Source organism: Acanthopagrus latus, chromosome 22 (genome assembly GCF_904848185.1).
Source record: "Acanthopagrus latus isolate v.2019 chromosome 22, fAcaLat1.1, whole genome shotgun sequence".
NCBI classification, from domain to species: domain Eukaryota; kingdom Metazoa; phylum Chordata; class Actinopteri; order Spariformes; family Sparidae; genus Acanthopagrus; species Acanthopagrus latus.
The window spans coordinates 17,368,888-17,383,480 of record NC_051060.1 but is presented as its reverse complement, the minus strand read 5'-3'; the positions used below and the strand labels follow the sequence as shown (position 1 = coordinate 17,383,480).

Sequence of the window (14,593 nt, the reverse complement as noted above, 5' to 3'; positions counted from 1 at the left end):
GGAATGATTTGCGATAATGTGGGTAAACAATTTAATAAATACATAGCAAAGGTGTAGTCATTTTTTTATTTCACACATTATTGCTTTATGAAAATGGGTTTTTAATGGTGTAATTACAGACAGAAATTGTTGGGAAATGGAGTTTTTACACAACGATGATCAAATGGATGTGAAAAACAAGATTATTTAAATTTATTGCATTATTTTTTTTAAGTTATTCTTTTTTTTTTTAAATATCTCTTAAGAAAATACTTAAAATAGATCTGGTTTGTTGAGAAGTGACCAAGTTTGGATGAGATGGTGGAGCTGAAGACACAACTCGACATGCCATGGTAGTGACTTGTCAATCACATGCCACGCCCTAAAGCATACCCTGCTTTATCATATGTTTTACTCTAAATGAGACCATATTCTATCAAATGAACATCATGATGTATTGAGGAGGACTTGAAACCACCAATTCAAACAATAAACCCATAAGGAAACAGTTTACTGGGGTTATAAAAAGCTTAATCACCCACTTCTTTTTGAGTCGCCCCCTGCTGGCCAACAGACTGAATGCATGTTTAAGGCACTTCCGGATTGGTTTCAATATTCAGACCCAGAAGTTCTGTCTATATTTTTTACACTGACACAAAACCAGAGAGAAGGAGTTGCGAGTAGACATTGCTTTATTTTTTACGTGGCCACAACAACTGCCCTTGAACAACCTTGCTCTCCAGCAGCTGCTAACAAATGTTTTATGACTTAGACATTTGTTATAAAAACAGTCTTTCAAGAATACTTGTGAAACATTCTCTGTCAATTGCTTTTTCCCTAGATGAAATTTAACTCATCCAAGTATTCCTCTCTGATAGTTTGGCTCCTCAAATCCTTTTCATGTACAGTAGATGTATGGAAAAGATCAAACGTAGCATAATCGTAAGGGGGGAAAAAAAGATCAACGTGTCCAACCTTAATCAAACAACCTCAGCAAGTGAATCTCCAACTGTGACTTACATGGTATAACAGACTTAGTTCTTTACTTGCTATATTGAGTAAATTGTTGCCTAAAGGTCCCTTATCGCTTTTCTAACAATATTCTTAACTTCATGGATATTTGCAAGGAAAGGGGGAAACAGGGAAAAAAGGATGATAAAAACCAGGGCCAAAAATAGGGGTCTAGGAGACTGCAGGAGACTTAAAAATACACCAAAGAAGAAGAAGAAGAAAAAAAACACTAGGAAAGTGAACAAAACTTTACGGAGTGCTGCCTACTGAAGAGTTTTACTTTGCCATTTGAGATTTGTTATGCTTGACCGTGACGAATGAACACTGAGTGTTGTTTTCTTTCGAGTTTTTTACTGTCCTCCTTTGATTCCTTCTATTTACTTTATGGACTACAGCAAGCCAAGTTGCCACGGGCCTGTAACACTGACATCATCACATCAAACAAACAAATGACCCCATCAGTGGGTCAGACAGCAGGACTGTGCACTAAACCTCTCCCAGTGGGTGGGATTGAGGGTGTGCACGATGAAGTCAAACAAGGTTTTTCAGTTTAAAAGCTCATTTTTCACTGTTCAACTTGTGGAGGTGAATAAAACCTTATAACAGAGGCAGAGTACAACAAATCTAGTTCAGCTGAAATGTGTTTTGCCTTGCTGCATGTGCTGAATCTTTGATGTTCGCCATTGTGTTTTTGCATCAATCTCTCATTTCCTCCCAAGGCTCCACTTGATCTTGTCAGCGTAAGCATGGTCACTGTCTTGTGTTGCTTTCACTGACATCTTACTGTCTTGTGTTTTGTTTTTCTTGAGTTTCGCTTGTTTTAGAGCATCTTGCCAAAGGACTGCAGCTAAAAATCAGCATGCTGGCTAACACCAGCTACCACAGAAGGACTGATTAATGTGTTTTGTCCTTAGAAATAAAGACAGTGTGAGGCATTAACAAGGCTGTATGTGTACGTCTTTGAATAAATCCCATTTATGCTACTGTATAACAAAACCCCCAGGTGCCAGCTTTCATTACTAATGTTTCCATTATATTCCATCTGAGAAATCCCTTTTATTGCCACTGCTCTGAACATACATTATTTCTGTTTTGGCAAAACATGCAAGGTATCTAAATGCACAGCTACTGGCTAATCTGAATGAAGTCCAACTAAAACCACCAGCAATGGGCACAAAGTCCTCATATACTATTATCAGAGACGATCGAATACAAAGCTGCAACTATAAAGTGATTTTTGAAGGCCATTCTATGTGATGCTTTGGACTGCATTACATGTATATCATATCAGTGTCAAATGCAGCGTGATGTTTTCCTTTGTTTATACACCACGCTTCAGTAATAGCAGTAATACTGTTACTGAACATCAGAACATTGATATTAGTTAACAGGACCCCTCCTTGCCTTCATTTCTCCACAGCAGTGCAGCATGCTGGCGAATATGATCTAAATTCAAGATGAAAAGGAATCCTCTGGGCCTTCCCCACTTTCTCTTAAATCATGTATTTTTTAATATTGAAAGGGTAACCAGTACACAGGTGCTCAGTGCTGTTGCTGAGCATCTCGGTGTCTCCTACTGCCTACCTATCCCTCCTTTTGATTTCATTTGGCACAATATAAACCAGAATGGCACTCAGTAGCGTGCATACCTCCACCAAGGCCAGACAGTCCCCAACTCATAGTTACCACCTACCTAAATACGTCTGCTTTTTTCCCATCAGGATCTACAAATCATTCCCTTAAAAATGAACACAAATGTTGAAAAAAGCCCTCTCTGGATCTCTCCATTTATCTGTATCCACACCAGTAAAAGTTAATGGGGTCTATTCTGGGTCAGGACTCATCCTCCATTCAAGTTTCGTTGAAGTTTGTTCAGTAGCTTTTATGCAATCCTACTGACAAGCCAGCCAACAAACCAACCAAAGGGCACAGCTGGAAACTCAACATCCTCGACGACGTAGGTAATACATTTTACTTTACTTGACAACTCAAGTCGGTTATTTGAATAAACACAACACTGCTACACATGTACTTTGCTTTATAGAAAAAATATGAATGCACCAGCCTAAATAAACGTTTGCATTTGAAATGCTTTAATAAGGGTGAAATCTGATGAGCTAAGCTGGAGCTTCCCTCTAACCATTCGTATTTCAGTGCATCGTTTTCTCAGTGACTGTGTGACCCGAGTCTGAGAACATGTAAGTGAAACTACAGGCAAGACTGAGACCACAACAAAAATCTGGACACTAAACTGCACCACACGTCACACACTCAGCATTTGACCCACTTAAGATTTGGTGACACAAAAAACAAGTTCTTGTGGAATTAGTAACCTACAAAATTCAACACCCCATTGACTTTACACCTCTCAGTGTTGTGGAGGTGATCAAAGCCTCTTCTGGTGTCTCTCCAGCAGTGTATTTCCCCTACTGCTGAAACAACACATCTCTCCAAAGCCACATAAATCAATAAAAGAACCACAGGAAAAATTGTGAGCGAGGAGTCGACAGTGCTTTATCTCCCTTGACTGTAATGATCGGAGAGCAACACCGTGGAAGATGTCCAAGTTTTTAATGATATTGCAGTCAAATGGACAACAAATTTTCAAAAAATGTGCAAAGCTGTCTGGAATTGGGAGAACAATTTCACAATTTGAAGTGTTACATCAGTTTCAAACATGTGTGGAAAGTGCATCATAGATGATAGTATATGAAAAGAAAGATTCAAAGACAAAACAAAGAAATTCTATGTATATGCTTGTATAAAATCTTAAAATCTCAATGCTTTCTGAGAACATTTGTGTCTATCATTCAATTTACATGTAATTTTGTCTCTCAGCTTTTTGGTAAGTGGTGACAGAGGATGCAGTCACACGATCACTTCCATTATATGGTCATCTTTTCTGTCCTCGTGGTATCCAGGAAGCATACAAATGGGCTAATTATGTTTATGCCTGATTAAATTTTGGCTGGCCTTGCAACCATTTATATTATATTTACACTTAATTAAATCAAACATAAACAAACTGGGATGTAAAAGAGCACTGCCTTTGATATGTGCAGACGCTTGTATTTCCACAGCTCCAAACCAGCGTCGGGATGATTGATCTGTGTTCACAATATCCTCAGGCTGTCTCATTTCCTGCTGGTTGACTTATACAGTGAGGTCTGGATGGAGGTCTGTGCTCTCTTTCTCGGGTGGTGATACACATAACGTAGCCCAGGCAGCTCGTGCAGAGCCAGGTGCACTTTGGCTGCAACTTATAACCTTTCAGTTTCCACTTAACACCACCAAGCGCTCTTGTTTTTGCGAAACAAGACGTGCTGCTTCAAGTGTGGTCAAGTGTGCAGTTTGCAGAGGCCATGATGACACTTTTAGTATCTATGTGACCTGTTGCCCTCTTGGAAATGGGGTGAGATTAGAGGGGACCGGTATCACAGCAGCAGCGGGTGCATAAAGGCACTGACATCGATCATAGCCAATCAAAGCTCATCTGGTTCCTTTGAAAGCGCTGCTATTGCTTCCATGACACACTGATGATTTGGTAATGCTGCATCAGCAGAGTCCTGGCCAACTTTTCCAAAGAGCAAACTCATATTTTGTTCAGGATTGTGCAATATAATCAGCCCAGCAGCTCAAATATAAATACTCAGCAGATAAATCCAATGATTTTTTTTTCAAACGCAGTCACAAATGTGGATAAATAGACACAGAATGACAAACAGGTTTGATTGAGATCGCAACAATTAACAAAATAGCCAATTATGGTGCATTTCATGGATATTACCATGTCCAGTATGGTATTGGGTTAGTGGAACTAGCAAGCATAGTCTCATTTTGAACATGTGTTGCAGTCAAATTATTTAGTGAGTTTGTTTGTAATCTGTAATTGCTCATGATTTCTGAAAGTTTACCGAGGTGGATGAAACAAAGCGGCCAACAGTTCAAGCAAGAGTGCATAAATGAGCCTTCATCCTCCCAGCTGCTTTGACTTCCAGCTACCTACAGCAAGAGAGTGTATGGCATGTCAGAACGTACATGTGTGTCAGCTGGCCGTCAGCTGCTTTGTTGTTGGTGCTTGTTGCTTGAGGTCAGCCTGTGTGTCATGGCCTTGGGAAAGAAAATTTGTCATCGTTACAGAATATCCACTGGCGACAGCCCTTAATTTCACAGAACATTTCCGGTGACAGATTTATTAATTGTTGGGCAAAATCGAACATTTTATAGATTTTAAAAAGTGAACGTTATCACAAATCCCTGTCTGTTACTCCCAGAGCTCTGTAATCTGTGCTGTTAGAAGGAACATGGATAAAGTGGCACGCTGGTTCTGAGCACTAAAGGAAGCCTGCACTGTGTTGGGGTCCCTGAGTGGATTAGCAGAGTTTATCAGCACCAGCACACTGTGGCACTCATTGCTAGTGCACTGCTGTGGATAAGTGGCTGCAGAGAGCACTGAGTCCTTGGCCTGGGTCAATAACAGCCCTCGGGGTACACTGGGTGCTGGTCAATTAGAAAATGCTGAAACAGTTTCTTGTTCAATATATTCACGGTCACAGTCTAATCTTATATGTATTTTGTAAACACTCCAGTGGATCGCTGCACGAGTTCATATGCTGTATTCATTTTAAATTGAATTCACATTACATGATGTTAACATTGGAGCCAGTGAAACAGAAATGAAGGGAATTGAATATGAAAACTATCTGCAGAGAACCTGTAAGCTGTGTTACAAATACTGAATAATTATCTTGCAATAGACTGAGCAAATTAACAAAACATGTATTTCAGACACACAATAAAAGCAATCAACACAACAAGTCACATGTTTCCAGAAGGTTAAGGTATCTGCCTTTAAAAAAACACTTCTTTGGTTTTTAATGGAAATTTCGTTCAGCTTTCACCTTTCATGAAGACATCTTTATTCAGTTATGGATGGCTGCTTTTGCTTCCTGTACTGAAAGTCAAGCAGCTATCTCTAAATCACTCTTTCCCACCTAGTGCACAAACTGCTGCAGTTCATGTAACATTCATTGCAGATGTCAAGGATTTTACGGTCACTTATGTGACACGGTTTACATTGAGAATGAAAAACAGCTTCCATATGGTGCCTTCCGGTCCTTCAGGGCAATATGGTGCATCTTGAAAATGCTACATGCATGTCCAAACAAAGCTGAGGGCTTTCAACACTGAGATATTTGACGAAGACCAGCTGGCCCTCTGCGTTATGAGGATGACGTGTGTGGCTCAAAAGTGGTGTTGTTAAGACTCTTTCAAACGCTGAAGAAAGAGGTACAATACAATATCTACATTATGACTATACTGACATGTGTGATTCCAGGGAACAAATTACATATAAACACGCCGTTTTCATTTAGAGCTGATTGTAATAGAACGACAAAACCACAAAAGTTTTTAAACTGGATGTTGGACTGAGGATATACACTCACTCAAGGCACCCAAGATTAGTGTAATTAATTCGATATCCAACCAAATGAGTTATATGGTCACCACCCCCCCTTCTGTTCCTGAGTTAAGGCAGTTAAATAATGGAGTTAACAGTGACATCGGGAGGTTCATCCTTTAGTCTAAGTGGACATCTGTGCCAATTTAAAGAACTTTCCTCAAGGTGTTCATGAGATATCACATTCATGATATTAGTCAAATAGTCACACAAGGAAAATCAATTGCAGACTGTTTTGTTAATTGATTAATCATTTTCATCATTTTTTAAAGAAAAACATAAAACGTGTTTTGGTTCCAGATATTAAAATGCAGGCCTCTTTTTCCACATTTTATAGATAAATAGAAAATATCATTAATTGCAGTCAGTAATATGACCGTCTGTCGGTATAACCAGAAACCATGATGTGCTCAGGCATCGTTGTTGCAGGCACAGACGCATAGTACTCAAAAAGCAGTGACCACACAGACGTCCCTAACAGATCCCCCCTTCTACCTGTTTATCTATAAAACTAAGCTGAGCTACAGTTTTGTAGAGTTTGATTTGGGCTTACATGGCGCTGATGATGTAAGATGACAAAGGCCAACACTGCATTACACTGCACTACACATGAATTCATGTTTACTCTTGTTGGTGTGAACACAAACCAAATAACCAGAACTAAAAGGCAAAAACATCTGTGACATTAGATCCTAATTTAAAGTTGTATTACAGGGTGATTTATGGTGTTATTAAACCAATCCTTCCTTCAAAATAAAGTGTAAAAAGTAAAAATATCCTATCAACAAAACAGTCCTGATATTGCACTGGCACATGTGCATATCAGATATTTGATTAACCGTGACTTAAAATGTGTTTAATCCTCTTCTTGGATAATTTAAAATGTGCCAGAGACGTTGTAACGTCTTGGTTGCCGATTACGGGTCGATAAAAATCATAGATCTCTTCCATGCCCTTTTAAAATTCAGCCTCCGGTGGAACAATGTTCTGCAGCAGGTATCATGAATCATTCAAATCATAGCTGATCTGGATTACTGGTTGCCATCAGCAGCTGTCATGGATTTGTACCTCCAAGATTAAGATTGAATTTCTCTTTTTTCTCTCGTCAGTGAGCCCACCTGCCTGTAGGACTTTTCCAGAGACAGTTGTTGGGGGGGACTGAGAGACAGCCATTTCTACCTGGTGTTAAAATGTACTCGGTGGATGTTTGTCAGTAAAACAAACATAGCAGGGTCATTTGATGTGAAACTGTGCAAAGACTTGTTTTATTTTGGTAATCATCGTCTTTTATGATTGTATGGTCTTTTTTCCTATTTGTTTTACAGCTGCTGTGAACTGACCATGTAGAATAAGGACAGAACCATGTTTGAAGGGAGCAAGACAAAAGGTGGTTGTTGCAATTTTACACAGAATGTTTTTTATGTCCTACACTGTAGTTTTGAAAGTTCTTGCACATTCTATATACTATAGTATATTTACAGACAGGGAAAGGAAAACCATCGTAAGGTATGATTAATTCTAGTACACTACAGTGAAAGATATGGTTACAATTAATAAAAAGATGAATTGATGAACATGTTAAAACCTGGCACTTAATGTTGGCATCTCACATCATCCAACATGGGCATAATTTCTACAAATGCTGGGCTGAAATAAGACACCCCAGCTGCTTCTTCCATTTATTTTTATCCCTTTCTTCCTCTCCTAGTTTTTGATTTCATGCTGATTAATTTCTGGTTTCAATTTCATCAAGTGCAGTTTTTTCACTGTAAAGCGCTGTTTATTTCAGCCCTCTGGGAGCACTGCTTTCCAATACAGTCTAACAGGGCAATAATTAATCCCCAGAAGCACCCAAAGTATGTTGTTTTTCTACAAAATAACCCTCACACTGTAAGGAGATGTGCTGTATTGAATTTTCCAGTTGGCATGATGCTATAAGAAAAATAGATTTCAATAGCTATTAAGTAAATTAAAGCCAGAAAGTCACACATTTCCATGCATAATTAGCCTTTAATGATGGGTGTAAATTTGATAAAAGCTCCTTGGCCTTGCATCAATTATTGTACTGGAAGTCGCACAATGGTCTTGGCCCAATAGATATCGCAGATGTTTTACTGAGTCCAAGCTGGGCAGGTCTGACAGATCTGAAGGGACTGGTCAGCTAGTGGAACCCAGATTTAAAGGGTGAAAGTAAAATTTAAGCTCACTAGATGTAGGATATGCATCAAATTGTACTCACTCAAAGATCCGTCCCTCTATCCAGATCCGCACCAGAAGTAATGGGGTCCATTCTGGGTCAAGACCAATCCAACTTTCATGGAGATCCATTCCGTAGTTTTTGTGTAATCCTGCTGACGAACCAACAAAGAAACAAAGAGACACAAAGACACAGGTGAATAAATGACTTCCTTGCCAGAGGAAATGAAAGACATGACTACTACATCAATCCTACGTCTAATTATACTACGTATAATTCTAAAATGGACAGACTAAACAGCTAAAATAATTAATTTAAATGCTCTGTTCCGTTTTCTTTTTCCGCTTTTTCTGTGAGGGTCACAGTAATTTAAAGGTTAAAAACTACACTTCATGACTTCCAAGTACTCTGTTTCCTTTAAGACATTTAAACATTTCACAAAAGGTAAATACAGTTAAATCACATTATCAGAGCTTTATCAACCCTGCCACCCAACATAAACTAAACTTGACAATGTATTATTAATCCATCACCACTGTCTGGGTCTGGAAATCATAAGTGCTGGGGTTAAATTTTTGTCTCTTTTTAAATCACCTAAGTGCATACTTCAGACATTTTAACAGGACCATTCCTAGAACAAATAGGAAATGTATATCCTGAATGGTCATAAAAAGACATTTCCCCCCATACCAAGAACCCCTCATGCTTCCTCTGTCCCCCACCACAGCCCACAGATGTGAAGTAGATTACGCCCCCCTCTTTACGCCTCCTTTTGCCTGCCCCTCTTTCCACTGCAAAGAAAGAAATCATTCAGTTTCAGCCTCTTCTACCAACACCCCCTCCCCTACCTTCCCCTCCCAACAGCAGACAGGGGCACACAGACGACCACACTCTCCAGCCAAACCCTAATTGTGTGTGCGTGTGTCTGCATTTTTTCCCCCCCCTGACATGAAGAAGGAAACCAAGTGAGTGTTTGCTCTCTGTGCCTGTGAATGTGTAGTCCTGAGCCTTCTGAGTCGTTCTGCTCGACTGAGAAAGTGGAGGTGGCAGAATTTAGCTGTGAGAAATTACTGGAGTTAGGTAAGTTTGGATTTTGGATTCATAAAACTTTAGCTACAGAGTAAAATGGAAGGCTGTGTCTTCTGCACCTGGCACAAACAGCCTACTGTTACATTTTCACAGCATTGGACGCATTACACAGCTAATTCTATTATAGTTCGGTTGTAAAATAGTTTTATTGTTGTGGATATTTCTTTAGGGTTGAATATAAATTTCAATAACAGATATAGAGATGTGACCTTTTCTTCAAGTCTGATGGTATTTATGTACGTTACATAATAATATATATATGTCTAGGGGTGTGTGCAAACACATCGATACTTATCTCTCTAATTATTATGCTGCCACATATGTTTGCACCTTATATGATTACCTATGAGGCCCATGTACCTGTGAGGGCTCTGTAGGCTTTACTGGCTTTGTGCCAATGACTTTGTTGTCATAGCAACACTGAAGCGGTTGAGTGTTGTGACACCTGTGAAGCACACCTGTTCAGGCTTTTGACAAGAGTGGCCACAGGGCTAAGCTACAGCAAGAGACTCAGAGACTCAACCCAAAGATATTCAGTTTATTGTCAGAGCAATAAAACCAGGGGAAAAAAATCACATTTGAGAAGCTAAAATCAGAGACTTTTTTGTATTATAAATGACTCAAAATAATTAATTAACTAACAGAGTAGTTACGATTAATTCAATAGCTGGCATCTTATCGATTTATTGACCAATTGTTGCAGCTCGATTTGTATCTTTTCAAATAATTGACAAATCTTTCATTTTCCAGGTAAATATGCCAAACCTTTCCCTTGTTCTTACTTCCAAATCGCTTAGATTTCCTGCATTGTGATCGCAAATTGAATCAAATACATTCTGAACAACTGATCAGACCAAAAAATGAATAAATTAATTAATCCATCAACTGGGACAGTTATCTGATGAAGCATTAGTCCGCATACTAGACATAGTCTCAGCTACTTGTAAAAAGCTGTATGTTCAATTAAGCGTTGTTTAATTAGTTAGTTGTTTAGTAAATCAGTCAATTAATGAATCAATAATGACTGCACCGCTGTAACAGAAAGAAAACAAGCATTCAGAGTAATCTGTACCTTTCTTTAAAGATTACAAACAAGAACTGGAATATCTTTGTCGTGGTCGGAGCCTCTGGCTGCAAATTACTCTCCTCCTGCAGGCGATCTGCTGCTATTTTAAGCCAAAAGAAAAGTCAGCCTATAAAAGCCACTTCCAAATGACAGATCCTTCACAGTGAAGCCAAAAAAAGGTCACTACAGGCCACAGAGAGTCTAACACAAACAGTGTTTCAACTCAAGCGTAAGATGCCAGCGTGGAAACTGTGCAGACATTTTCCAAAGACAAAGGCAACTGCTCCTGCCAATCTGTGACACAGGGACGAGCATGTGTGCTTCTTGTTAGCGGGCCCTTTAGACACTGAGTTAATGTCACTTAATGTCCTCTGACGTGTGCCTTTTACTGCCGCAGTGATAATTGAACACAGAGACAATAAAGTTATATTTTAAGATGAATTACATCTCCATTTGGCAGTATTCTGTCATTAGGCTGAAAGTTTGCCACTCAAAGCCATAGGGGTTTGATTTATTAGAGTCCAAACAAGTGCAATAAAAGTTCAGAGTAATAAAAAGTGCTGGACAATTAAAAGGCTTTAAATGTCTTTGAAGATGGAGACGCCATTCAACATTCAAGTGTTCAAGTGTTCTGGTTTATCCTACAAGTGTCTTCTGAATTTTGTTAAACCATTTCAAAATTAAACTCAAAGCACTGCAAATCATTATGTTACATTTTTAGATTTACTTGGGATTAATCAGGTTGTTTGGGAAGTTATTAATTAGTTTTAGTAGACTGTATTCTTGAACCTATCATGAATATGACACTTCAATTAGTCTGGAAATCTTCAAATTGAGTAATCTAATGGTGAAACAAGCAACATAGTTTTATATTTTATCTAAAAAAACAGTATTCAAAGACAGACTAGTTACAGAAAAGAGGCACATATCTATTCGAGTACAAAGATGTTTGTAAATAAAGTATATAATATCTATGATATTCAAACTGTCCAAATAATAAACCACATTCATAATGATGCTTGTCAGCTCTAGAAAAACTCATTAATTCAGTTTCATTCCAGAGTTTGATATCAGCATGTCTGCTACAATGCACATGTCAATCAAATGAAATGAGCTAATTTACTAATCTAATATCATGTTGCAAAGCCTCTGGATAGCGTCTCTCCTTACAATCTGCACTGCCTTGAAAGCGTCTGTTTTCTTCTCTTCTTACAGCAGCTGTAACATGTGTGAGGTCACCATTTAAAGTAAACGGAAACAGAGGGAGGCAGGAAGGGAGCAGCCAACAGTTGGGTGTTTTATTGGTTTGTGCCACACCACAGTTCATCTTAAAATAAACAAGACAATTTTTGCGGTGTCCGTCCTAACAGGCTTGACTGGGCATTCATTCCGAGTATCTTGACGAAACATGGCAATAGATGTGAGTCAACCAAGTCAAACTTTAATTTCAGCTATGAGAAGCTGAAATAGTTTCAAGGCTGCTGCAAAAGTGAAGTGCGGGTGAAACCAAATGTGCCCTGACAGCAGAAAGAGCTCTGCAATGCCTCCGTCTCACAAGCCTGGTTCGGGGTTTAAATATATTTCCAGATGCAGGGGAGAGAAGCATGAATGCCAGTCTGCAAAATGATAAAGTGAACACTTTAACACATGCTGGCAGAAGGGGGAAAACACTTTGAGAAAACAAACCCCTCTGTGATAAAAATCACACCTGATGTTAGAGATTTTGCAAACGCAGCTCCATCTCTGTTATCTCATGTGTTGAGGGGATGAACAAAGTGAATAGATGTTGTGAAAGATCCCCAGACAGCGGCTAGTTACCAAAAACAACACAAACACTGCTGCAAGGGGCTATGTCAGCCTTTACAGTCCTAGCGTGACAGGACTCATGCATCTGCTACAGTGAGCCAACCACAGAGTGTGAGGCCCCTTTCCAGTTTGTAAATGCAACACAACCAGCACACGGCTTCAGGCAGCATTTTTACAGAGCAGAACAGTGGAAGAAGCGTGAACTATCAAAAGCACATTTAGAGATGTTGTCATGGGGATTTCTATGAAATCTTATTAGAAATTGAATGCTTGAAAGCGAGATTCAATCATTACTGGATTTAATAACACTTTGAAAACCATCTATCCTCCATATGAACTCACCAATTTCTTAACATTAATTAAAGCAATTCCAATCAATTTGAAAATCTTAATTCTAAGTGTTTAAACACACAACCATGACATTTTAACTAGTTTTGAAATGGTCTCAGTATAATACTAATGCCTTTATATGACCTACTTGAGCGAACAAAAGCAAGATTTTCTTTTTCTATCATAGTCTTGAATCACCGGCTCAGATTCCTAAATAGATCAAAATATTACAAGAGAATTTTTAAAACTAGCTTTCTCTACTTTAGTACTTTCACTGAGCACTGATGGATGGTTAACAAAGAAAATATTTCAATGTCATGAATTCGGTGGGATTTACAGTCAGTCTCTGCTTAAGTGAGTAAATCTCTCAAACAGGTATTTAATTGCTTGTAAAAACAGAATTATTACATCATATTCATTCTATCTCTCATAATGTGGTTGTGGATGAAAGCAATAAGTCCTCCACATATTCATCAAACTTGTTCAATTAGTGTAGCACAGCAGCCTGCGTCTTTGACTGAATACTTTATATTGCCTTTTATGACGTTAAACAGCATAATTTGTCAGGGACATATTACAAAAGTTTAATAAAATGGAAATGTTAGCATATAAAGCACACATCTGTTTGAATTGATCCCTGCTAAAATATGCAGTGTGACATTCAAATGTCACATTTTTGAGGCAGTACAATATTAAAGATTAAATTGAAGTCATTATTATTTTACTGAAAGGTACAATGTGACAGAAGGAACGACTCCTGGGAAATGCATACAATAAATATCTAAAAGGTCAGGAGACAGCTTTAAGTCCCCATTATGTGGTTTAGCCCGTGAGGCCAACAGAGCACCTTCCTTTTGGCATAACAACCATCCACAATATTTGTGTGACTTAAATGAAGCTGTTTGAAACAAGGAGATGGAGGGGGTACCATGGGAAACCGTAAGATTAGGCTTAAAGCTGTGCTAATGTGCCTAATAAACAGAATGTGGTTCTTTGGATTCACAGCTGAACCATGTAAACATAAAACTGTTTATCCTTAATAACTGAGGACAGCAGAGTGCATGAGCTTGGAACTTAACAGGTGACAATTCACTTTGTGGAGCAATATAGATGAGAAGACTGATACCACCCTCATATCCATCCTCCAAACATTCAGCTACAGCCAGCCAGTTAGTTAGCATTGCATAAAGACAGGTAAACAGTGGGAAACAGGTTCTTTGACTAGTTCTAGTTGTGGTAGGTCTTTATAAGGGGTGATGGAAAGATTTAGTTATTTTTGTTTGTTACCACGATGATTGTTTCCGGTCTCTATGCTAGGTAAGATAACCAACAGCTAGCTATAGCCTTATATTTACTACAATGACATGAGAGTGGTGCCAACTGTTACATCTCTCTCTCTGCAAGAAAGCAATTAGCAACTCCTGTAATGTGTGTGTTCACCTGTTGATCAACCTCACATAAGTTATCCACAGTCACTCACTTTCTTCTCTTCTAAGGTTAAAATGTGGCGTTGTTGGATGCCCCTCATCTTGACCTGGGTATCCATGGCAACCCCAACACTCTGCCAGAGTGGAGACTGGGGTTCAGGCTTTGACATGTACTCTGCCACCAACAACACAACACAGGAAATAGGTGATGAGCCTGCGAGGATGAG

The 14,593-nt window shown here is 38.9% G+C and overlaps 1 protein-coding gene across 23 annotated transcripts in view; it reads right to left on the bottom strand.

The window, feature by feature from the left end:
- baalcb (BAALC binder of MAP3K1 and KLF4 b) overlaps positions 1-14,593 on the bottom strand; it is an 88,230-nt gene that overhangs the window by 69,598 nt on the left and 4,039 nt on the right. For 10 of the 23 annotated variants that reach the window (XR_005072643.1, XR_005072641.1, XR_005072644.1 and 7 more), the window contains 2 exons: positions 14,420-14,580; positions 8,691-8,799 (listed from right to left, as the gene is read on the bottom strand). The gene's annotated coding sequence lies outside the window, so the exon portion shown is untranslated. The other 13 variants (XM_037087229.1, XM_037087225.1, XR_005072650.1 and 10 more) reach the window with 12 other exon arrangements.